The 27,932-nt window shown below is 37.9% G+C and overlaps 1 protein-coding gene across 1 annotated transcript in view; it reads left to right on the plus strand.

The window, feature by feature from the left end:
- The window catches only part of LOC122797191 (unconventional myosin-Id-like), a 2,023,191-nt gene that overhangs the window by 1,326,425 nt on the left and 668,834 nt on the right, over positions 1–27,932 (plus strand). The gene's annotated exons all lie outside the window — the stretch shown is intronic.

Here is a 27,932-nt window from a genome sequence, read left to right on the forward strand (position 1 = left end):
GAACCCATCTTCAATGAATGCTCGAGGGTAAAATCGATAACATAGAATGATAAGAGAAATATAACCAAATAGTAGTATATAGTTCAACAAGGAACACAGAGAATGCACGATTTAGTAATAATGGTAGTAGAACAGCAATAACGATGGTTAACAGAATATCAGTTCAAGCAGTGAACATAAAGACTATCTGATCATAATGCACAGCAAAGAAAAAAAATAACAAATATAAAATAAATGACGACACTTAACAAGCATAAAAAATGAAGATAGAAATGTGCTGTGATTCATTGACCATCTAAAGCCTTCACAATGGAAATAACAGTGTTATGTGACAAGAAACAAGGCCGTGCCTCAGATACTTTCTGAGCTCTAATAAACATTCACATTTTTTAAAGATTTTTGCAAATCTTATCAACACAAGAGAATCAGGTAAAAGTATACATAACAGTACTTAATTTTACATGATATATATATATATATATATATATATATATATATATATATATATATATATATGTATATGTATCTATATAGATATATATATATAAGTAACAATTTTTTTAAATTATAATTTCATCATTGATCCAATCAGCATTTTAAAATGATGCTATAAATTTATAACATCTATTTAACATTCTTAAGTACATATTGAATCTTATAATTAACAAATAACTGATTCAAAATTTCTCTAAATTGCATGGATATATATATATATGTAATGAAATACGTAACACATTTATATAAAGAAAAAAGGAAACATGAAACAACAAAAAAAGTGAAGGGGTGGAGAAAAAATAAAAACAAAATATTTTCAAAAAAGTTAAACAGACATAAATCAGCAGTATCACAAAAGAAGGGAAAACATCATCCACTCTTATCTTCGGCTTGCCATTTTATCAAACTATTTCTCTTCATTTTGAATCCTATATGCCAAAACCAGTCTTTCCCCATACCTGAAGAGCTTTACTAGCATCTCCCAGCTATATACTTTATTTTGTAACACTAGTCACCCCACCTCTATCCTTCTAATAGAAACATTATGAAAACCTTGCATATAATTAGCTCTGAACCTACTTTATACCCTGCCAGTTAACTACAGTATTAAATTTTCTGCCCAGCCTGGTTCCTTCCCTCACCTACATTTCTTTGAATTTCAAAGCACTAATTGCTTGACCTGTTATCTATCCAGCAAAACTACTAATACACTTTTTCAAATGCTCAATGTTCATAGTCTATTAATGCATAAGTATCTTTTAATACAGCAATAGTTGCATCTACTCTCATAAAGAATGATCATAGGTAAGCATTAGACTAGTTGCCCTTGTGGACCATTTTAAGCATAGCCAATTTCCCTTGGTGAGAATCAAAAATCTCTTGTGTGTGAGATAAACATCTTAACCATTATGCCAACACATTCTCATTAGCAAATGTATGTGTAAGTAGTAATAACAAATATTTATTTAATGTCTGTTCATGTGTAACTCTGAATGTCTGCTTAAAAATGTTTGTAATTTTTTGGAGCTTTTCTGCCTGCATCTCCATTTTTGACTAATTCCAGTTAGGCAAACCCAGTAAACAAAAGCAAAATAAATAAAATGAAACACTAGCAGCTAAGTCAAGCATTATTATAATAAAAAATGTTGCAAGCTCATTGCCATCTTCTCAGTTACTTGTTTTGCACAAATAATTTACAAGAAACATAACAATAAATATTAGAAGATTGTTATTAACAGAACCTGCATGCCATGTGTAAATGAAAATGTTTTGGTGGTGGGTGGTATCTTACTCCCTAAAACCTATCCCTGCATTGTATCAACTTAACTATGGGTAGCTGATGGGATCTATATATAGATGCTGTTCAATGTAAACAATATTTTCAGTGCAAAGACTGCATACCAAATTACAAGCAGATCACTGGGGAAATACTTTGTTGTAGCTTGTGGGAAGTATGGTTAGTAGCTACTCAGCCTAGACAAAAAAAAACATGATAGATTTAGGAGTTAAAATCACACTGAAAGTGTAAGAATGCTTTTCAAAGCATGGTAGGATTGCTCTGAAATACAGATATGTTTGTTATCTGTGTAACCTAGGCTACTGTAAGATTAGGTGCAACTAGACTGTATTTTACTTGTATACTAGAGTTACTTTAACAGCATAGCTATAAATATGGACAGTAGTATCTAGGTGTAAATGATGAAGAACAAATGAAGTTTCTGTTTAATCCAACAAACGATGGGTTCCCATAGTGGGTGCAGTAGTCACCTCTCTATGAAGGGTAAATGGCACGCACGCACGAGCGCACACACACACACACACACACACACACACACACACACACATATACACACACACACACACGCGTGCATGAACACACACACACACATATACAGGCACACACGCACACTGCTGCACTAACCACAACAGAAAAATGCTTATATTGCGTTCCGTAACTGAGAACCACATTACTGTGCTTGGCAACCACCCTTAAGAAGTAATGCATGTTGTTGTTGTTTGTCTTTCGGCTTTTCCCAGTTAGGGATCGCCACAGCGGAACTCTGGTCTGCTAATAATTGGCAGTAGATTTTCACGAATGCTGAGGTGCCAGCTCGACGTTCAACCTTCAACGAAGGCACGCCCATTTACGCATGTCTTTCGAACTCCCACCCAACCGTGGGGAGGACAAGCAAATGCTTCTACCAAGGCAAGTACTATTTACCCCAGCAAGTCTTCTAACTGCCTTACCTTTCAGGAAAGCTGCTGACATATATTTAATCAAAACTTACTCATCTCATCCCTCCTAAGAATTAACTATGTTATCCCTGAACTATGCATTCTTGAACTTTGTTGTTACAGAATCTACATTCTGTTGATACTGGAATAACACTAAACTACAAGAGAAGCAAAGTTGCCATATTAAGTTTCATGAATACCATGGCAACATTGCTTCTATTAATACAAAGTATATCTTTCTACCACATAATAGTCAGGGATTTAGCAAAACAATATAAATTTATATATACAATACTTTTAAAGATTGGCTGCCAGTTGAATATGACAAGAATACTTTTCTTGTATTATTATTATTATTATTGTCATAGTTGTTACACTGTTTCAGAGCCACCCATTCTATTTGCACAGAAATTCCTTGTCAAAATAACATACCATGTGTTCTTTCTTTCCATTTGGCTATTCCAAAATAAGACTGTTGCATTCTCTCTCAAAACAGTTTATGATTCATAATTTTAAAACACATTCAAGTTTTTCAGTCATTGGTACAAAAAGTTTCTTAAAACACAACAGCCACTTATAAAATGCTAAATGGAATGCTCAGGAATCCAGAACTTTCTATAGCATACTAAATCTATAAAACCTAACTTAAACTATAAACAGATGATCCGCTGTGGCGACCCCTAACGGGAACAGCCGAAAGAAGAAGAAGAAGACTAAATCTATAAAACTTGGAACTTTGCTCATTTACATTGTTTTGCTAAATTCCCTGACTAGTTTGTAGTACAAAGATATACTTTGCATTTGGCATGTTAGTAACAATCTGTATTGAATAAAGTACATGAACTTCCCTTTTTATAATTTTAGTCAGTTATATATGAATTTTAAGAACATAGAAGCATAGGAAAAACACTTGGCAAGTGATCACGAGGACTGTAAGATACTATATATATAAAACTTTAAGTAGACTCAGAGAGGTTCCGGCAAACCTTTTACTTGAGGTAAATTTGTGACACCCAGTCTAGAATTTAGTCATTAAAACTAACCTTAAAGAATCCAGTGTAGTACTTGTTGTTGTGATGGCAACTTATTACATAGGCTGTGAATAATTTGAATTAGGAATAATCCATCTAGGTTGTCTTGTTTATTTTTGTGTATATTTAGGTCCCTAGTGTGGGAGATTGCAACGTCACTGGTTTTGTGAAGAAATAAGAGGACAAATTGGACTGTTTTTGTTTTTTTCATGGCTCAAAAGTGAACTATAGGTCACCTTGAAGCAGAAAGTAGGCTACCAAATTTAAAGAGAGTTGTGCTAATCTATTGGGACAGTTGAATGACTTGAGAAATGTAATTTTTTGTTTAAAAGCCTTCAGGGTCTTTCCAGTACAGCAATATGCTTGAGTATGCATATACCAAAGTGGGCATTATTTTGAGGGGTTCTTTTAAGGGAAGAGTACTGTAGTAGGATTAACTTCTTGAAGATAATCTTTTGGAAATTAAGTGAGTCAGATAGAAGGATTTTCTGACTATGATGAAAATATGATGATTTAATGAGATGATACAGTTGTTCACATAAGTAACTACGTATTTTATGACCACATCTGCTGAAGATGACTACTGTTTATAATACAAATGGTGATAATATATTTTTTATTGAATGTTACCACACTGTACATTTTTGCATTTAGCTTGAGATCATTTTTGGTAAAAAAAATCCAACAAGGCCAGCACACAGACTCCATGAGCCAAATAAAATGGTAATTTATTTAAAGCAACCAGAAACAGACCAGTTTCGGCATAAAGCCTTCATCAGTGTTGTTCAAGAAACAAAATATCCTGCCTTAAAAAGCAATGGAACCACAATGATTGGTTAACTACAAATGTTCATTAAGTCCAGGAGAGAACAACCCCCACCCCAGTTTAATAATCAACATTTTCTCTTTTTTTATTTAATAAATTATGGCATTCAGTTTTATCCCTTCTATCCAAAATTATTCTATCAATAATTATAAAATTGAACTTCGCTGCCTGATGTGAGATACAATGTTTATATAGTGCATTTAAACTGAGTCTGCACCTAACATCAATAAGATGTTCAGAAATTCTGATCTTAAAAGGATGGGACATTTGTCCAATGTAAAATGCAGAATAAGTACAGGTCTCCAAACAGATGACCCAGTCTGTATTACAGTTACCAAAAACCTTGATATCAAAAACAATAGGAGTATTTTTAGAGGTAAAACTTTTCGTTTTACAGACATACCTACACAAACTGCAATTGCCACTAGGGTAACAACCTGATCAGGAATTCTCCTCAATGGTGGTTTGATATGTGTTCAAAATAGATGGATCAATTTCTTATAATAATTGAACCAGCTTCCCAAGGTTTTTCCTGTCCTGAATGAAAATAAACATGTTGATGGTAACAAATTATTAAGGTGTTCATAGAATGTCCCAATGTTTCTGGACCAAATCAGTGAAAAATGTTATGTTACTTCCATTATTGGTAACCAGACTCAAGGGTTGTTTATGAGTATGTCTGTTATGGTATTGTAGCAACTGGGACCGATTCATGGAATTAGTCTGCCTGGAAGTATTAACTACCTGAGTGCAATTATAAGCCCTATTATTGAAAAATGAGGTTCTTATTCTGAGTGGGCAAATCCTGTTCTGAAGAACAGATCCTACGTAACCTCAAAAACTGTGATTTGGGGATATTTCTTGTAATATGATGAGGATGGCAACTATTGGCATATAAAAGGGTATTGCTTTGTGGATTCCTATATATAGTACTAGCTACAGTACCATCCTCCTGCACAGATATCATAGCATTCAGAAAAACAATTCTGGTTGGATGAAAATTTAAGGTAAAAGTGATACTACACTTATTTTTTTGAGATATTTCACAAACTCATGTAGATATTCCAAGTCTGATCTCCACACAAGTCAACAATCATCCAAATACCTGTGCCAAATGTCTAGTGAATCCAAAAAAATATTATGGCTATTATCATAAACAATTTGTTCTTCAATATAGCCCATGAATGAGTCAGCATAAATGGTAGCAAAAGAAGCCCCCATGGCTGTATCTTTCAATTGTAGATAACATTCATCCTTGAAGTAAAATCATTTTTGTTTAACAAATGTTCAGTTAAACAAACCAAAAAGGTACTAACACCAGGACAATAAATACTCTAAGGCCAACAAACCAGCCCAATGTGGAATATTAGTACATAGGGCTGTAGCATCTAATGTACAAAGGTACTAACCTTTTCAAGTTGTGTATCCTATATGATATTGAGAAAATCCATCGTATCCTGGATCCGTGATCTTACTGACTAAGCAATGGCTTGAGATATTGAGATAGGAAGGAAGATAGTAGCTGAGTTAATGATCACCTCCCTGAAACTACTGGACAATCTGGCAGTTGCCATAAACACTTGTGAATTTTAGGTAGTAAAGAAAAATATTGTTTGCAGGGCTCAGGGACTGTTAAATGATAGACCATATCCTTGGAAATAATACCTTCCTCTAAGGCTAATTCCAAAAACCTGTCAATTTCAGATTTAAATTTGAGTGTAGGATCCAGAAATATCTGGTGGTAAAACCGACAGTCCATCATTAGGTTTTGGCCTTGTGAAATACATGGACCAGTCCTAAACTACCACAGAACTCCCTTTATCAACAGTGTTAATAACTAATTGTTTGTTGGTACTTAAGGATATAACGGCCTGATATTCATCTTTTGTTAAATTGTTGTTCTTAATTTTCTTATGAGTTATAAGAAAAATGTAAACCCTGAATTAGCTCTTGTTGAAACACCTCCACATACTTATATATGGGAGGTGAAAAGGTGAATGGTCTAAACTTAACCCCCCCCATTTGATTGTTCAACATTAGATTTGTCATAAAAAATAATTTTAAATTCAATATTCTACAAAAAGAAATGGCATCCTAAACAAAAGTTTCTTCTGGGACCAAATAACTGGGAATAAATACCAAACCTTTATTTAACAATTCTTTTTCAATAACAGACAATTGTGTAGCAGAAATATCATGTACATTTTGGAAAATTTCTACTCGGGCATCATCAAATTTAATAGTGTCTGTAATGTAGAGACACTGTTTACAGTGCTTGCGTTCAGCCCTCCTGCCTCTTCTAAAGGGGCAATATTGTTTTTCTTTTTAGCCTTAGGTGATCCAGGAGAATGATCCCCCTCAGTATCAACAGCAGATGAAATATCATCTGTTGAAGTGTCAGTTTGTCCATCACTAGATTTTAATATTGACTTTTTTCTCCTTCTTTTTGAGGGTGCTCCAGAGTGTTCCCTTTCATCTTTAAATATAACACTCTTTTGGATATGAAACTGTTTTCGATGTTCATAATCTCTAATTTCCCATTGGAATTTTTTAAGCATGTGGGACTTGAGTTCCTTCTCCACCAAAATAAGATCCTTAGTTAATTCTAAAAAGAGATGTCGATAGGTATGTTGTTGTTCATATGATTTGACCAAATTACATAAAGTTGATATAGTGTCAGTCAAATAACCAATTTTACATTCATAAAACAAAATTAAAGTCATAACAAATAACATGGAGACTGTTCATTGTGCTGTTTGTCAATCATGATGTAAGGTCTCATCCATCCCTTTAACATAAGGTTGTATGTAAACCCTAAGCCCCCTAGGTGTAATACCTTTGCTATGATAAGCCTTAAATAATCTAAGGTGCCATATATTGGACCTTAATTCTTTCATAGTAGCAGAAATTTGCTGAAAAATCTCAGAGCAAGAAGATACTGGATATCTGAGAACAGGCTCCCTGAGATGCCTCAAAAACAGTCACATCTTTATCAGCTGCTTGACCCTGAACAATCTGAATAAGATCCATTATAAAACAATATGTATCATCAAAAAAATGTGGCGGAAAGCTACCCTAAATGAAATTACAAAAATGTATGCAGATCACATTGTGGACATTAATCAGTAAAACATGTTCAAAAGACTAAATCAATGCATATGCATAATAATAATAATAGAAAATACAAAAATAAATCAAACTTTGTGTATAAACAATTCAATCCTAAACAACTATAAATGATTGAACAAAACCAATGTAATATCAAAGGAACACTTGTTCTATATGCCCTTGAATGATTCAGTTATATCCTCACTGCAAATACACATAAAACAACAGCACAAATAGTCCAATTGCTGCCGAATTCAACAAGCTGTTGAAACAACTATCAGTGCTGAAGATATAGAATAATACCCAAAAAAAATTTAGAATTGGCAGGTGTAATTTATAGACACAACAAATATACAGGGCATTAAACCCAACCAACCCATATTCTATTGTTTCTGCTCTTGGTGTAATGAAGACAAGCTTGAAAAATAGCAGATGAAAAGCCAGTTAAATACAAGTTATATTTGACTTATTTAGAGCAGCAGTCATAAAAATGTGCTAAATGTTCAATGAAAATCTGTCCGAAACTTGTCTGCCAACAAATTAATTCAGGAACAGGCAGAGAATATGACTTTCAGTGGGATGTCGCAGAGTGGAAACAAAATGACCAAACCAACCTGTATTTCACATGCAGGACTATTTAAATTGGCCATCGGTCATAAAACTAGAATGAATCTTCTGCAAAAGACACTCCAAAACTCATCTGCCAACAGGATAATTCAAAATGAGGCAGGAAATGTAACTTCTGGTGAAGTGTCATGGGCTGGAGGTAGATGAACCACCCAGACCAGCCCGTAGTTTACATGTGAAACTGTTTGTGGCCAAAAGGGAAAAACATTTATTTAATGCAACCATAAAAAAATAAAAAATGAATATCACAAAAAACCTAATCTAATGAAAACTAATGAGAAAACATAAGTTACATAGCATGACACCAGTATTGTGAAATTTGCAGATGGTACAACAGTCATTGTTCTGATCTCTGGGGGTGATGAGTCAGTGTATAGGAGGTAAGTGGCGAACCTTGTGAAGTGGTGTTGGAACAGTAATCTCTCTCTCTTAATACCAGCAAAATGAAAGAGATGATCATTGATACACAAAGGAATAAAAGGCAGTACCTACCATTATATATTGGTGAGTCTGAGGTAGAAAGACTGGCTACATTTAAATTCCTCAGTGTTAACATCTCTGAAGACCTTAGCTGGACTCATAACATCACAGACCTGGTAGGGAAAACCATACCTCTCAACCGCTTAGAGCAAGAAATTTGGACAAAGCCATAAGTAAAAGTGGGACAAAGGCCAAAAAATAGGGACATTTTTTAAATATTAACTTAGAAAGTTGATAGAAGTGATAGAACTCCAAAGCCAACCACACTCTCCAAAGCCAAAGACACAGCATCCATGGGACCAGACAGCATCCCAGGCTGCGTTCTACACAAACTACAGAACGAACTGGCACCCCACCTAAGTACCATGTTCAATCATAGCCTCACCTGAGGCTTTGTGCCTGCTGAATGGCACACAGTGATGGTTATCCCACTCATCAAGGGGGGAGCTACCACGGACCCCGGGAACTACTGCCCCATTAGCCTGACGAGCCTGGTCTGCAAGGCCATGGAACGTATCATCATGGAACTTATAAACAAAGACATTGGTAATCTCCAAACTCTGGACCCCACCCAGTTCAGGTTTGTAAAAGGCAGATCATGTCTCCTAAACCTGATAGACTTCTTTGAAGCAGTCACCAAAGCCGTAGACGAGGGTAAGGTGGTTCACACAACCTATCTAGATCTTGCCAAGGCTTTCGACACCATCCCCCACTCTGGAATTATAGATAAACTCACTAAACTAGGTATAAATCCCTATGTCACAAGATGGGTTGCCAACTGGCTCACTGACAGAACCCACACTGTGAATGCAGCAGACTCCAAATCTGACTTCAGACCAGTGACAATTGGAGTACCACAGGGTTCAGACCTCGGTCCTCTCCTGTTTGGTATCTACTTCTCTGAAGTACAGTCTAACACAGAAGGTCTTTGGCTAACGAAGTTCACAGATGACTGCAAACTAGGAGCCATAATCGAAACTCCTACTGATGTGGACATCCTACAAAAGGGCCTCACTGGGACAGATGCCTGGTGTCAAAGCCATGGCCTCAACCTCAGTGTCAAAAAGTGCATTGTCATCGCCTTTGGTAAAAACTCTGTACCCATGAACTACAACATAGGCGGTAGTATACTTAACACCAAAAGTGTGATAAGAGACTTTGGGACACAGGTGGACAGTAGTCTCTCCTTTGATAATCACATCACCACAGAAGTCAGGAAATCCTTCTTCATGGCACACCTCATCACAAAAGGTTTCTCATCCAGAAAAAAAGAGGTCATTGTTCCCCTCTACTCATCACTCATTAGACCCATTATAGAGTACAATGCCCCTTTTGGTATATACCTCACAAGACATCTACAACAACTGGAAAGGCCACAGAATTACCTCACAAAGAGGATTACCAGCCTCAAACAGATGCCGTACGCAGACCGTCTCAAAACACTCCAGCTTTACTACATCGCATATCAACTACTCAGAGGTGATCTCTGCCTAACATACAAAGCTGTGTCAAACCCAGAGCTGTTGGACATGCTCCACTTAAAGAAATCCCAATCCCTCTGAGCTACACTCTCTAGGGACCTAAACCTTGTCACCACAATAAACAGAACATGCCAGAGGGATAGATTCCTATCCCAGAGACTTCCCATTCTCTGGAATAAACTACCTATCTATATCAAACAAAGCTCCTCATTAGCACTCTTCAAGAAAAATCTTGATGATTGGATGGGAAATAGGAAATTCACACACAGGAAAATAATTTTCTTGGGTGGCAAAAGCCAGAGTACCTTTTTGGCTGGGCTTGTATAGGCCCCAGGGCTGATAGCCTAGTACCTCCCTATGAACCTATAACAGGTTTTGCATTAGCATGAATTTTCTGAAGGATATGAAGTCCAAAACTCAAATGTCTGTCATTGTTTTCTAATTTCAATCTTTAAAGATATGCACTAATTTGCCAGAAAACCACAATTTTATGAAAAATGGACCAAAAATATCAGGCAAAAATAATCCACAGCCTTATTCTGTTTTATGTTCATTTCCAAATACTATATCTCTGCACACAATGTAAGGTGCCCCAAGTCTGTCTAGAGAATAACACCCCTACTTCTTTGATTACAATACATATATCTTATCATGAGCAAACAGATCTTGCTCTTTAACACTACTGTAGTTGTTCTACCAGTTTACATTCAAATAAGGATGGGATCACTTTGCAAATCAATGCTTTTGCTGTCATTACAAGTTACTAATATTTTGTTGCCCATCTGTGATATATGATGTTACATAGTCAGAATGTCTTTAATATACTGAGAATGCAGTTGTGATACAAAGTGATACAAAAAATTACAGGTAAAACATTTGTGAAGCCTGTTCCAGACATTGAATTGAAATTACACTTACCTCCCAACATGTATTCCTACATGCATACTTGGCTACTTTGCACTCTTCTAATAATTTTCCTGTGAAGCATTTATATGTCACAAAGAGTTACAAATGGCAACTAGGTTTGAACTAGAGGGAAAACAAAGAACTGAACCACTTGAATATTTCATGACCGTTTCAGCTTTCATGTTAAAGTCCTGTACTGCATTCATTTTAGATGTTACTTCTGCCTGAATCTGCATATTGTATGAATTGCCCAGCTTTTCTCTTTTGAGTATTATTTGAAATCTAAACTAGCTTAGACTGGCCAGAGTGATTGGTTTGTGGGGGAGCCATATCCTGCAACATAATACATAAATACTTTTTTTTATCTGGCAGCAACTAAGATACATGACTGAATGGCGCAGACATGATACGCAATTTTTTAACATCACTGACCAGCATAATAAACCTCACTTTTGGCACACCTGATACATGATTTTTTAACAGCATTGGTTTCAACATTAACCTCCATTTTCTGTTTTGTATATGGGGGTTTGTGTGTCATCTACACCACTGAGTGGCCAGACTTGTGAAAAGTCATTCTTATGTAACACACACACACACACACACACACACACACACACACACACACACACACACACACACACACACACACACGTATACACACACACACACACACACACACACACACACACACACACACACACACACACACACACACACACACACACACACACACACACACACACGTATACACACGTATACACACACACACACACACACACACACACACACACACACACAATGCTTCCTTTGTGAAGAGTTCACATCACAGTTCCCTATTTACCACTTTGGTGTAGCACCCCCACCAAACATGCATCTGATTATGTAAGCAGCCTTAGGTTTTGTCTCCCACAGAAGAATCAGCTGCATTTTCTTCGTTCAGTTTCCCATTATTTGACTGTATATGTTATAAATACAACAAGAATTAATCAGTGTTATCCCTCCTCCCACAGGACTTTGCCTCCCACATGAGAACATGATCCATTTTTCTTTTTCAGTTCCATGATATTAGACTGTATATCTTGTAAATAAATTTGTCTGCAACATGAACTAAACATTGCAATCCCTCTGCCAGTATCTAGCTCCTTCGTTTGGACAAATTAAGCTTCGCAATTTATTTAGGCTTCAGAATGTTTGAGGGATGAGCCTGCAGCCAAAATTTACACTTTTTCGATCTCAAGTAATAAAGTCAGCATTTCCTTTGAATCATGTGGTAGTCTAGATGGGAGATAGGGTTTCTAGCAGAACAAGTTATCAGACCATTACTGTACCATTTCACTGTTTTCTGCAGTGTGTAGGACTCATAAGCATTCTTATCCTTTATGGTTTAGATGAAATGGATAACAGACATAAAATAAATGCTGTACGTTTTTAGGTAAACAAGAAAGTTGTGCATTGCTTTCATCCTTAGCACACATGTGTTCTATTACTCCATTCATTGTGGATACACTGCTCAGGTCATGTTGAGAATTATCTGCATTTGAAGCAGCCAGCCATAACTCCCTGAGGTGTGTGAGGCAATTTGTACATGCAGCTGAAAATAGCTTGGAGTATGTAGGTCATTTTCAGACTCCTAAGCCTGTCATCTTTGGAATGAGATGAACTTTATGCCATCTCTCTGCACAAACAGGCGCTCCATATAATAAGGTGAGAAACAGACATGAATGAAGATATGTTCCTCTTTCAGGTGTCATACAAACAGGCACTCCATATAATACGGTGAGAAACAGACACGGATGAAGATATGTTCCTCTTTTAGGTGTCATACAAACAGGTGCTCCATATAATATGGTGAGAAACAGACACGAATGAAGATATGTTCCTCTTTCAGGTGTCATACAAACAGGCACTCCAAATAATAGGGTGTCATACAAACAGGCGCTCCAAATAATACTGTGAAAAACAGACAGGAATGAAAATATTTTCCTCTTTCACGTGTCATACAAACAGGCACTCCATATAATAAGGTGAGAAACAGACACGGATGAAGATATGTTCCTCTTTCAGGTGTCATACAAACAGGCGCTCCATATAATAAGGTGAGAAGCAGACATGGATGAAGATATGTTCCACTTTCAGGTGTCATACAAACAGGCGCTCCATATAATAAGTTGAGAAACAGTCACGGATGAAGATATGTTCCTCTTTTAGGTGTCATACAAACAGGCACTCCATACAATAAGGTGAGAAACAGGCACGCATAAAGATATGTTCCTCTTTCAGGTGTCATACAAACAGGCGCTCCATACAATAAGGTGTGAAACAGGCACGAATGAAGATATGTTCCTCTTTCAGGTGTCATACAAACAGGTGCTCCATACAATACGGTGAGAAACAGACACGAATGAAGATATGATCCTCTTGCAGGTGTCATACAAACAGGCACTCCAAATAATAGGGTGTCATACAAACAGGCGCTCCAAATAATACTGTGAGAAACAGACAGGAATGAAGATATGTTCCTCTTTCAGGTGTCATACAAAACAGCGCGCTATATAATACGGTGAGAAACAGACAGGAATGAAGATATGTTCCTCTTTCAGGTGTCATACAAACTAGCTCGCCATATAATAAGGTGAGAAACAGACACGGATGAAGATATGTTCCTCTTTTAGGTGTCATACAAACAAGCGCTCCATATAATAAGGTGAGAAACACACACGGATGAAGATATGTTCCTCTTTCAGGTGTCATACAGACAGGCGCTCCATATAATAAGGTGAGAAACAAACACGGATGAAGAAATATTCCTCTTTCAGGTGTCATATAAACGTGTGCCCCATATAATAATGTGAGAAACAGACACAGATGAAGATATGTTTCTCTTTCAGGTGTCATACAAGCAGGCGCTCCATATAATGAGGTGAGAAACAGACAAGACTAAAGATATGTTCCTCTTTCAGGTGTCTTACAAATAGGCACTCCATATAATATGGTGAGAAACAGACACAACTGAAGATATGTTCCTCTTTCAGGTGTCATACAAACAGGCGGTCCATATAATACGGTGAGAAACAGACACAAATGAAGATATGTTCCTCTTTCAGGTGTCATACAACCAGGCGGTCCATATAATACGGTGAGAAACAGACACGAATGAAGATATGTTCCTCTTTCAGGTGTCATACAAACAGGCACTCCATATAATAAGGTGAGAAACAGACATGGATGAAGATATGTTCCTCTTTCAGGTGTCATACAAACAGGTGCTCCATATAATGCAGTGAGAAACAGACAAGAATGAAGATATGCTCCTCTTTCAGGTGTCATACAAACAGGCATTCCATATAATACGGTGAGAAACAGACATGGATGAAGATATGTTCCTCTTTCAGGTGCCATACAAACAGGCGCTTCATAAAATAAAGTGAGAAACAAACACAAATGAAGATATGTTCCTCTTTCAGGTGTCATACAAACCAGCGCTCCATATAATACGGTGAGAAACAGACACGGATGAAGATATGTTCCTCTTTTAGGTGTCATACAAGCAGGTGCTCCATATAATAAGGTAAGAAACAGACACAAATGAAGATATGTTCCTCTTTCAGGTGTCATACAAACAGGCACTCCATATAATAAGGTGAGAACAGAGACGGATGAAAATATGTTCCTCTTTCAGGTGTCATACAAACAGGTGCTCCGTATAACATGGTGAGAACAGACACAAATGAAATTATGTTCCTCTTTCAGGTGTCATACAAACAGGCGCTCCTTATAATAAGGAGAGAAACAGACACGGATGAAGATATGATCCTCTTGCAGGTGTCATACAAACAGGCACTCCAAACAATAGGGTGTCATACAAACAAGCGCTCCAAATAATACTGTGAGAAACAGACAGGAATGAAGATATGTTCCTCTTTCAGGTGTCATACAAAACAGCGCGCTATATAATACGGTGAGAAACAGACACGAATGAAGATATGTTCCTCTTTCAGGTGTCATACAAACTAGCGCGCCATATAATAAGGTGAGAAACAGACACGGATGAAGATATGTTCCTCTTTTAGGTGTCATACAAACAAGCGCTCCATATTATAAGGTGAGAAACACACACAGATGAAGATATGTTCCTCTTTCAGGTGTCATACAAACAGGCGCTCCATATAATAAGGTGAGAAACAAACACGGATGAAGAAATATTCCTCTTTCAGGTGTCATATAAATGTGTGCCCCATATAATAACGTGAGAAACAGACACAGATGAAGATATGTTTCTCTTTCAGGTGTCATACAAGCAGGTGCTCCATATAATGAGGTGAGAAACAGACAAGAATGAAGATATGTTCCTCTTTCAGGTGTCATACAAATAGGCACTCCATATAATACGGTGAGAAACCGATACAACTGAAGATATGTTCCTCTTTCAGGTGTCATACAAACAGGCGCTCCATATAATACGGTGAGAAACAGACACGACGGAAGATATGTTCCTCTTTCAGGTGTCATACAAACAGGTGGTCCATATAATACGGTGAGAAACAGACACAAATGAAGATATGTTCCTCTTTCAGGTGTCATACAAACAGGCGGTCCATATAAAACGGTGAGAAACAGACACGAATGAAGATATGTTCCATTTTCAGGTGTCATACAAACAGACGCTCCATATAATAAGGTGAGAAACAGACATGGATGAAGATATGTTCCTCTTTCAGGTGTCATACAAACAGGCGCTCCATATAATGCAGTGAGAAATAGACAAGAATGAAGATATGTTCCCCTTTCAGGTGTCATACAAACAGGCGCTCCATATAATACGGTGAGAAACAGACATGGATGAAGATATGTTCCTCTTTCAGGTGTCATACAAACAGGTGCTCCATATAATACGGTGAGAAAAAGACACGAATGAACATATGTTCCTCTTTCAGGTGTCATACAAACAGGCGCTCCATATAATGAGGTGAGAAACAGACATGGATGAAGATATGTTCCTCTTTCAGGTGCCATACAAACAGGCGCTCCATATAATAAGGTGAGAAACAGACACGGATGAAGATATGTTCCCCTTTCAGGTGTCATACAAACAGGTGCTCCATATAATAAGGTGAGAAACAGGCACGAATGAAGATATGTTCCCCTTTCAGGTGTCATATAAACAGGCGCTTCATAAAATAAAGTGAGAAACAGACACGAATGAAGATATGTTCCTCTTTCAGGTGTCCTACAAACAGGCGCTCCATATAATACGGTGAGAAACAGACACGGATGAAGATATTTTCCTCTTTCAGGTGTCATACAAACAGGTGCTCCATATAATATGGTGAGAAACAGACTGGAATGAAGATATGTTCCTCTTTCAGGTGTCATACAAACAGGCGCTCCATATAATAAGGTGAGAAACAGACACGGATGAAGATATATTCCCCTTTCAGGTGTCATACAAACAGGTACTCCATATAATAAGGTGAGAAACAGGCACAAATGAAGATATGTTCCCCTTTCAGGTGTCATATAAACAGGCGCTCCATATAATAAAGTGAGAAACAGACACGAATGAAGATATGTTCCTCTTTCAGGTGTCATACAAACAGGCGCTCCATATAATAAGGTGAGAAACAGACATGGATGAAGATATGTTCCTCTTTTAGGTGTCATACAAACAGGTGCTCCATATAATAAGGTAAGAAACAGACACAAATGAAGATATGTTCCTCTTTCAGGTGTCATACAAACAGGCACTCCATATAATAAGGTGAGAACAGAGACGGATGAAAATATGTTCCTCTTTCAGGTGTCATACAAACAGGTGCTCCGTATAACATGGTGAGAACAGACACAAATGAAATTATGTTCCTCTTTCAGGTGTCATACAAACAGGCGCTCCTTATAATAAGGAGAGAAACAGACACGGATGAAGATATGATCCTCTTGCAGGTGTCATACAAACAGGCACTCCAAACAATAGGGTGTCATACAAACAAGCGCTCCAAATAATACTGTGAGAAACAGACAGGAATGAAGATATGTTCCTCTTTCAGGTGTCATACAAAACAGCGCGCTATATAATACGGTGAGAAACAGACACAAATGAAGATATGTTCCTCTTTCAGGTGTCATACAAACAGATGCTCCATATAATAAGATGAGAAACAGACACAAATGAAGATATGTTCCTCTTTCAGGTGTCATACAAACATGTGCTCCATATAATGAGGTGAGAAACAGACAGGAATGAAGATATGCTCCTATTTCAGGTGTCATACAACCAGGTGCTCCATATAATAAGGTGAGAAACAGACATGGATGAAGATATGTCCTCTGTCAGGTGTCATACAAACAGGCGCTCTATATAATAAGGTGAGAAACAGACACAGATGAAGATATGTTCCTCTTTTATGTGTCATACAAACAAGCACTCCATATAATAAGGTGAGAAACAAACACGAATGAAGATATGTTCTTCTTTCAGGTGTCATACAAACAGGCGCTCCATATAATAAGATAAGAAACAGACATGAATGAAGATATGTTCCTCTTTCAGGTGTCATACAAACAGGCGCTCCATATAATAAGATGAGAAACAGACAGGAATGAAGATATGTTCCTCTTTCAGGTGTCATACAAAACAGCGCGCCATATAATATGGTGAGTAACACTCACGGATGAAGATATGTTCCTCTTTCATGTGTCATACAAACAGGTGCACCATATTATAAGGTGAGAAACAGACATGCATGAAGAAATGTTCTTCTTTCAGGTGTCATACAAACGTGTGCTCCATATAATAAGGTGAGAAACAGACACAGATGAAGATATGTTCCTCTTTCAGGTGTCATAAAGCAGATGCTCCATCTAATGAGGTGAGAAACAGACACGAATGAAGATATGTTCCTTTTTCAGGTGTCATACAAACAGGTGCTCCATATAATACAGAGAGAAACAGACACAAATGAATATATGTTCCTCTTTCAGGTGTCATACAAACCGGTGCTCCATATAATACCGTGAGAAACAGACAAGACTTAAGATATGTTCCTCTTTCACGTGTCGTACAAACAGGCACTCCATATAATACGGTGAGAAACAGACACGACTGAAGATATGTTCCTCTTTCAGCTGTCATACAAACAGGCACTCCATATAATATGGTGACAAACAGACACGACGGAAGATATGTTCCTCTTTCAGGTGTCATACAAACAGGCGGTCCATATAATACGGTGAGAAACAGACACACATGAAGATATGTTCCTCTTTCAGGTGTCATACAAACAGGTGGTCCACATAATTCAGTGAGAAACAGACACGACTGAAGATATGCTCCTCTTTCAGGTGTCATACAAACAGGTGCTCCAAATAATACAGTGAGAAGCAGACACAAATGAAGATATGTTCTTCTTTCAGGTGTCATACAAACAGGTGCTCCATATAATACGGTGAGAAACAGACACGACGGAAGATATGTTCCTCTTTCAGGTGTCATACAAACAGGCGGTCCATATAATACGGTGAGAAACAGACACAAATGAAGATATGTTCCTCTTTCAGGTGTCATACAAACAGGCGGTCCATATAATTCAGTGGAAACAGACATGACTGAAGATATGTTCCTTTTTCAGTTGTCATACAAACAGGCACTCCATATAATTCAGTGAGAAACAGACAAGAATGAAGATATGTTCCTCTTTCAGGTGTCATACAAACAGGCGCTCCATATAATACAGTGAGAAACAGACACGAATGAAGATATGTTCCTCTTTCAGGTGTCATACAAACAGACGCTTCATATTGAGAAACAGAAAAGAATGAAGATATGTTCCTCTTTCAGGTGTCATACAAACAGGCGGTCCATATAATTCAGTGAGAAACAGACACGACTGAAGATATGTTCCTCTTTCAGGTGTCATACAAACAGGCACTCCATATAATACAGTGAGAAACAGACACGAATTAAGATATGTTCCTCTTTCAGTTGTCATACAAACAGGCACTCCATATAATGAGGTGAGAAACAGACACGGATAAAGATATGTTCCTCTTTCAGGTGTCATACAAACAGGCGCTCCATATAATAAGGTGAGAAACAGACATGGATGAAGATATGTTCCTCTTTCAGGTGTCATACAAACAGGCGCTCCATATAATATGGTGAGAAACAGATTGGAATGAAGATATGTTCCTCTTTCAGGTGTCATACAAACAGGCACTCCATATAATGAGGTGAGAAACAGACACGGATGAAGATATGTTCCTCTTTCAGGTGTCATACAAACAGGTGCTCCATATCATATGGTGGGAAACAGACACGAATGAAGATATGTTCCTCTTTCAGGTGTCATTGTCATGCGTCTCATTAGTTACTTCATATCCTTTCAAAAGAGCAGCATTTGTGTTATTACTGTCTTATAAGGTAGACTATGTGAAGGTATCCTGAAATGCAAAGAAAAATTAAGGTGTAATTCATTCAGACTATAATACTACAGTAAGAATTAGCTGCTGTGGAAAGAAACTTAATTTCATGTGACAGCTTCAGAACAAAATTCATTTTCACATGGTTTAAGGAGTTTGAAAATGTTGATTTTATGTACTGCCTGAGAAACAAAAAGTGTCAATTTTCACTCCTAGCTCATGCTGCAGTCTCACTCACCCCATATTTATCTCCCCATGATCCAGATATTTGCAGTTCACACCATAATCTTCAGAACTTGACTCTTTTCTGTCTTTACCACCTATCACTTGCCTTCCCTTATGAAAGGATAGAACGATTTTAGGACTAACTCTTCTAGCATGTTGTAAGACATGATTGCTCAATACTGAATAGTTCCATTTATTACACTCATTAGCTGTCTTCCTGTCTCAGTTAACTCAGGGTGTAATTCAGTCCCTCTTGAATCATCTATTGGTCTAAGCTGAACTATTATTTTGTGTCCTAATATCTGGGTATTTATTGCTGTGATTGCTGTAGTAAACTTGTCAGTGACATGACAGGCATTGTTTTAGCTTATTTGTGGAAGTTGTATCACAGGATAGTGATAATTATCATTACAACAACTTTATTTGTTTTAAATAACTGTTCATACTCATATGTTACATCTCCTTCTAGGCAAGCACATGCTTTTTAAACTGCATTATTTACAAATATACCAAACTGCAATATATATTTGATAGGGCAATCACAAACCTTTCTTCAGCTATGTCTGGAACCTTAGAAGTAACATACAGCAGTGTGCTGAACTGGGGGTGAATGGTACCGCCTTCACCAGTCAGGGTGACATAGCAAATATAGTGGCTGATAAATTCAGCTCAAACTTTACTGCCCTCCCGGCTCTTCCAGGTGAAATCCCCTCCAATATACTTCTCACAGCTATCAGCATGGACCAGGTGCTGGCAGCACCTGCTAAAGCCAAGAACGCCAACTCCATGGGTCTTAACAAAATCCACATTTGCCACCTGAACAGACTAAAACATGACCTGTCTGGACCACTTGAGGCACTCTTCATCTACAGCCTTGAAACAGGCTATAATCCAAGTGAATGGAGGACCCCAATAGTCATTTCCCTTCACAAAGTTGGACCATCAACCGACCCAGTGAACTACAGACCCATCAGTGTAACAAGCCTAATCTGCAATGCCATGGAATAAATTATCATGGAAATGATAAGGAAGGACACTGGCAAACCTACAGACAGTAGACCCATCTCAATTTGGCTTTGTTTAAGGGAAGGTCATGACTACTTAGCTGGTAGACTTCTTTGAGAGGATCACCAAGGCATTGGAAGAGGGTAAAACAGTGTATATTGTGTATCTTGACCTGGCTAAGGCATTTGATACAATATTCCAACAGGGCATTGTTGACAAATTCACTGAGATAGGAGTAAACCCTTACATAACTTGCTGGATTGCCAGCTGGCTCACAGACAAGACTCAAGAAGACAGGATCAGTGAGACCACCTCCACCAAGAGATTTGTCACCAATGGTGTACCTCAGGGCTTCATGCTAGGCCCACTTTTGTTTGACATCTATTTCTCGGAAGTCAAAGCAAATGTTAAAGGCCTCTGGCTCATCAAGTTCTCAGATAATTGTAAATTGGGAGCTATTATAAATTCCTCCCAAGACACAGACATCTTAAAAGTGGATTTAACATAGACAAATACGTGGTACCAAAGCCATGACCTAAACCTCAATGCTAAAAATGCATTATAGTGCATTATAATGCCCTTTGGGAAACTATCAATGCAGGTTAATTATTCCATCAATAAATGGACCCTAAGAATCAATGCAGTAGTAAGGGATCTGGGAACATACGTAGACAGCAATCTGGCCTTTAACCAACATGTAGATAAAATAATAAGAAAATCATTCTTTGTCACCCAACTTATAGGTAAGAGTATGGCATTCAGGTCCAAAAAATGCATAGATCCACTCTACCTGGCCCTTATTAGACCTATATTGAATACAATGCTCCCCTTTAGCATGTATCTAACCAGACATTTGCAACTGTTGGAGCATCTACAAAGGTTTCTCACCAGGAGAATTCAGGGTATGAATGCCCTTTCCTATACTGATCACCTAAAGGCTCTGTCTATGTATTCAGTCTCCTAAAGGCTGCTTACATGTTTTCCTCAGACCCAACTCTGTTGTACATGCACAAAACAAACAGCACCAGAAACACTAGATCCAGGGGTCCTAACTTCACTTGTCACATAAACCAAATGTGCTAGAGAGACAGATATGTGTTCCAAAGAATATCTGCACTATATAATAGCCTGCCCATCCATATAAAACCGAGTTCATCCCTGTATTCAAACAAGACCTTGATAATCAGATGGGAAATCTTAAATTTAACCCGAGTATGGCCTCAGTGTCCCTTATAGACAGAGCCCATGAATTAGAAAATGATTATCCTAACACCACCACAAGAAATCCTTAGCTAAAATCCTCCCTACCATGATACTTGGGACCTAAATGGTTTGCAATGCATGGCTGGGCTTAAAAGGGCCCTAATGATAATTAGCTTAGTAACAACTTATCAATGTATGAACGTATATGCACTTGTGGAGAAATAGCATTGTTTTCCATGAAAAAAAGATCATGAAATGGTCATGACATAAATGTAGTTTACATAGTTATTGAAATGCAATAATTAGATAAACTGCAGCTTTCCAAATTAAGAAAAAAAGAAGAAACCACAATGGCCATTTATTTATATAGTTATCTATTCATTTATTTAATCTTTCAATCACATATTTGTTTTGATTTGTTTGTTTCAAGCTTATTGGGCTGGACCATGTGGGTCCATTTTGAATCACGATCTTGATACAAAGAAATTGTAGTCAGAGCCGGATCCAGCACAAGGTGACCTAAGTAGTAGCCTAGGGCCTGGTACTGGTGAAAAAAATGCTCTCCTTTAAGAAATAAAAAATAAGAATGCTTAAATTTAAGAAGAATAAAAATGTTCTGGTTTCTATGAAACAGGCCCGGCATCAGGACTTTTATGTCCAGAATGCACTCAGGAGATTTTAACCAGCATGGATTACAGAGAACAGGCTTAATGTATGAGCCTCAGCACTAGGAGATATGTGCAGACGATATGAATTGAAAAACAGAGGAGAATGAAATAGAGACATGGCCATGAGTGCAGACAGACAGATACAGAGAGTGAGTGTATCTTTGTTGTTGAACTTGAGACATGCAGGAGAAGTGTGTTTGTTTGTTTGTTTGTTTATTTGTTTGTTTGTTTGACTGATTGTATGTGTGTGTGTCTGTATGTGTGCTTGTGTGTGCGTGTGTGTGTGTGTGTGTGTGTGTGTGTGTGTGTGTGTGTGTGTGTGTGTGCACGCATGCGCGCGCAGTGGCCTTAACTATTGGAAGGCAGGATCATAATTCCCCACACCAACTGCCAGGCCTCATTTACATATATGTATATATATATATATAACATACATTTGTATGTGTGTATATATATATATATATATATATATATATATATATATATATATATATATATATACATACTAGAAGTCTAAACCTCAAAATGCACACTCTCGAGGCACTCCTAAAAATGGAGAACATCGATATCTGTGCAGTAACTGAGACCTGGTTCAAGGGTCCAGAGAGCACCCCTGCAATGCCAGGCTACAACTCCTACCACACTTATCGGCCACCAAACCAGGATCGAAACACTTAAGGTGGAGGAGTGTCCATATTCACCGAGGATATTCACACCACCAGGTTAGTTGCCCAGCACAATGTGCCTGTAATTTTCCAGGTGCAACTAACACTATGTAAGACTGAAATCCAAATTGTAGCTTGCTACAGATCCCCCACCATGCCCCAAGATTCTCACTACACCTTTCTAAACATACTGGAAAATAATAATATACAACCAAACACCCTAATACTGGGTGATTTCAACTACCCTGCCATTAACTGGGCAAACTACTCTTGTACCAACACCTTTGCCCAAAGGTTCTTGGAATTCATAAATTCCAATGCCCTAGATCAACTAATCCATAGTCCCACCAGGGGCTCCAATATCCTGGACGTAGTCATTACCAACATGGGAAATCGATGCTCCACACCTATGGTCACCCCCTCGTTGGTCAGGTCAGACCATAAGCTAATCACCTTTAAAATCCACATCCCACCCCTGCTCCCCCAGTAAGGAAACCTCCATAAAAAACTTCTCCAAAGCCAACTTCATGCTACTCAACTCAGAAGTGACAAACTTCATGACACCCATGCAGACAGGAACTGAAAGTTTGACTGCTGAGTCCCACACTAAGGCACTCTATGAGCACATCCACTCATGCATGAATTGTGCCATCCCAAATAGAACCAAGATGCTCTCCTCCAAAAAAAGGAAGCCAATCTGGTGGTCCCCTGCCATAAACAAACTTTACAACAAAAGGAAGAAACTGTTGCAGAAAAGAGGAAAATCCCAGGATGCAAAAACTCCCTTACCAGCCTCAGTAAGAAGCTGAGATCCCTCATAAAATCCTCCAAAGCTAGCTACGAAAATAAAATTGCCAAAGATTCCAAAGACAACCACAAGGCATTCTATAACTATGCCAAGAATCTAAATGGCAATGCTCAGATCTGCTGTGAGCTACAACAGAACGGCATTAAATATACTGATTCCAAGGATATTGCCAATATCCTGGCAGATCGATTCAGTGCCAACTTCACCCCCCTCTCACCCCCAAAATGGCCTATCTCAATACCGGAAAATTGCCAAATTCTGGTAATAACGGCCACACAGGTAAAAAAAAATGCACACTCCAAAGCTAAGAATACAGCATCCATGGGACCATATGACATCCCGGGCTGTGTACTACATGAACTACAAAATGAACTGGCACCTCACTTAAGTGTCATGTTTAATCATACCCTCACCTCAGGCTTCGTGCCCACTGAGTGGTGCACAGCTACAGTTATCCCACTCCACAAGGGGGGATCCACCTTGGATCCTGGGAACTACTGCCCCATCAGTCTGACAAGCCTGATCTGCAAGGCCATGGAATGTATTATCATGGAAATTATAAAAAAAGACACTGGCAACCTTAAAACACTGGCCCCATCCAGTTTGGGTTCGTGAAGGGCCGATCTTGTCTCCTGAACCTGATTGACTTCTTTGAATCAGTCTCCAGAGCCGTGGACGAGGGTAAGGCAGTCCACAAAGCCTATCTAGACCTCGCCAAGGCCTTTGGCACCATCCCCCACTCTGGAATCATAGATAAACTTACTAAGCTGGGCATTAATCCCTACGTCACTCGATGGGTTGCCAACTAGCTTACTGACAGAACCCACACTGTAAAAGTAGCTGACTCCAAATCCAGCTCCAGACAAGTGACAAGTGGGGTACCTCAGGGTTCAGTCCTGGGACCTCTCTTGTTTGGCATCTACTTCTCTGAAGTACAGGCCAACACTAAGGGACTCTGGATAACAAAGTCCACAGATGCCTGCAAACTGGGAGCCATTATTGAATCATCAAATGATGTGGATACTCTACAAAAATGCCAAGAAATGTATAGTTATCCCCTTTGGGAAAAAACATGTACCCGTGAATTACCACATTGGTGGCAGTACACTAAACACTGAAAGTGTGATAAGAGACTTAGGGACACAGGTGGATAGTGGTCTCACCTTCAATAACCACATCACCACAACAGTCAGGAAATCCTTCTGTGTGGCACACCTCATCACTAAGGGCTTTTCATTCAGAAAAAAGGAGGTCATTGTCCCACTGTACTCATCCCTCATTAGACCCATTATAGAATACAATGCCCCATTTGGTATGTACCTCTCAAGACATCTGCAACAACTGGGAAGGCTGCAGAAATACCTTACTAGAAGGCCTAAAGCAGATGCCCGATGCTGACCGCCTTAAAAACTCCAGCTATACTCTGTTGCATATCGTCTACTCCAAGGTGATCTCTGCTTAAATATAAGGGCATGTCAAACCCAGAGCTGTTGGACATGCTACACTTAAAAAAATCCCAATCCTTCAAAGCCACACGCTCCAGGGATCTAAACCTTGTCATCACAATAAACAAAACGTGCTGGAGGGATAGATTCCTGACCCAGAGACTCCCCAGACTCTGGAATAGACTGCCCATACATATCAAGCAGAGTGCCTCTTTGGCCTTCTTCAAAAGGAACCTTGATGATTGGATGGGAGAAAGGAAATTCACCCTGGGGAGCACGTCAGTCGCCCTGCTAGACAGAGGTCCAGGGAAGTAAATAGAGTGGGAAGAAATAGCCAGGGAATAGGCCTTAGGGCCGATAGCCTAGTACCAACCTATGAACCTATGAACCTATGTATGTATATGTATATGTATATATGTGTGTGTGTATATATATATATATATATATATATATATATATATATATATATATATATATATATATATATATATATATATATGTATATATATATATATATATATATATATATATATATATATGTTGTTGCCTTTCAGCTTTTCCCAGTTAGGGGTCGCCACAGCAGAACTCCGGTCTGCTAATGATTGGCAGTAGATTTTCACGAACACTGAGGTGCCAGCTCAACGTTCAACCTTCAACGAAGGCACGCCCATTTACTCATGTCTTTCGAACGCCCACCCAACCGTAGGGAGGACATGCAGACTCCACACAGAAGGCACTCCCTGCACTCCAGCCGAGAATCGAACGGGAGAACCTCTTGCTGTGAGGCACCAATGCTACTGCTGCACCACTGCGGAAGTCGCTATATATATATATATATATATATATATATATATATATATATATATACATATTAATATATATTTATATACATGTATGTGTGTGTGGATTTATATATACTTATATTGTAAATCATTGTGGATTACAGTCTGCCAATGTCAGTCATAACATTTCATAGTTCCACAGCTCATAGTGTCACTGATGCAAAAGGTAGCACACTCAACTTTGGTGCAGAAGGCTGTGGGTTCTATTCCCACACCAATTAGATTGATTGCTGAAACTGCAGAGAAGGATAAGGTGGGTGCTGCACTTCTGAAAGTGTTGTCCTTTGGACAGACTTTAAACTAGGTCTTGTCTGTAGGAGTTGGTGGTAGCTTAGGTAGGTGTAAACGATCTTATGGCACCTAATGAAAAAAATTAGGAGTCCTTTGTATACAAACATGCCTCCTATTTACAACATTTTTACATATTTGCAAATATTTCCATATGTACAAATATATAGCTATACAAGTCTGTTTACACATGTTCAGAAATTCCTTTACAATCATACTAAAGTTTGCTTAATATTGTTGCTAAAATCCATTTACAGTTAAATATTATTTAATTTATTCTTTCATTCCATATAACCCATATAACATAAAATAGCTTTTTTGGATGGCACAATGGGGCAGACATTAGCCTTGTAACCTCACAGGAAGAGGTTCTTGTGGTGCCTTCTGTGTGAAGTCTGCATGTCCTCCCTGTGTTCATGTGAGTTTCCTCCAGGTGCTCCAGTTTCCTGCCACATTCCAAAGACATGCAACTGGAAACTTTCTCCTCGGGCCCCCACTGAATATGGGCTCTGCCCCAGTTGGATTTTCCTGGTAAACGAATGTTAAATAAATAAATAATAATTCTATTCTTTTAACATATTCCTTATTTTTATTTTTACAATATCCATATTTAATCATATCCTTATTTATTTTATCCATTTCTTTTAGGTCTTTGAAAAAATCTTCTTCACATAGTTTTCCCCAAAACTACTTTAATTCTTTTACATTTCAAAAGCATGATCCTTAGTTTTTTCTTCTTTAGAATGTAAACATAAGCTTATCACTTTTCTTTTTATATAGAATATTTCCTTTTAGTGGCAATTTATGTATTACCAGTCTCAACCAAAAAATCTTGACATTCTACTTTCTAATTGCATTTGCTTTTTATTTTTATAGCTTTAATTTTTTTATCTGTTATATTTTCCCATGGTTTTACATAGTAATGTTTTTTCATTACATTCTTATACCATACTTTTCTACCTTTTTCTATATCATCAGTTTGTATTTTGTACAAAAATATTTTTTCTTCCTCAAATATTTTTTTATTTTCAATTAAAATAACATTTACATAATATTTTAAATATCATTTTAAGCAACTATATACAATATTTACAATAGGCTGACTTTCAGTTATATATACTGTATGTTATTAAATATAGAATTAACAGATCAGTTATCAGAGATACAATATTGATT

This window comes from Protopterus annectens, chromosome 3.part0 (genome assembly GCF_019279795.1).
Source record: "Protopterus annectens isolate FY-2018-M chromosome 3.part0, PAN1.0, whole genome shotgun sequence".
Taxonomy (NCBI): Eukaryota; Metazoa; Chordata; order Ceratodontiformes; family Protopteridae; genus Protopterus; species Protopterus annectens.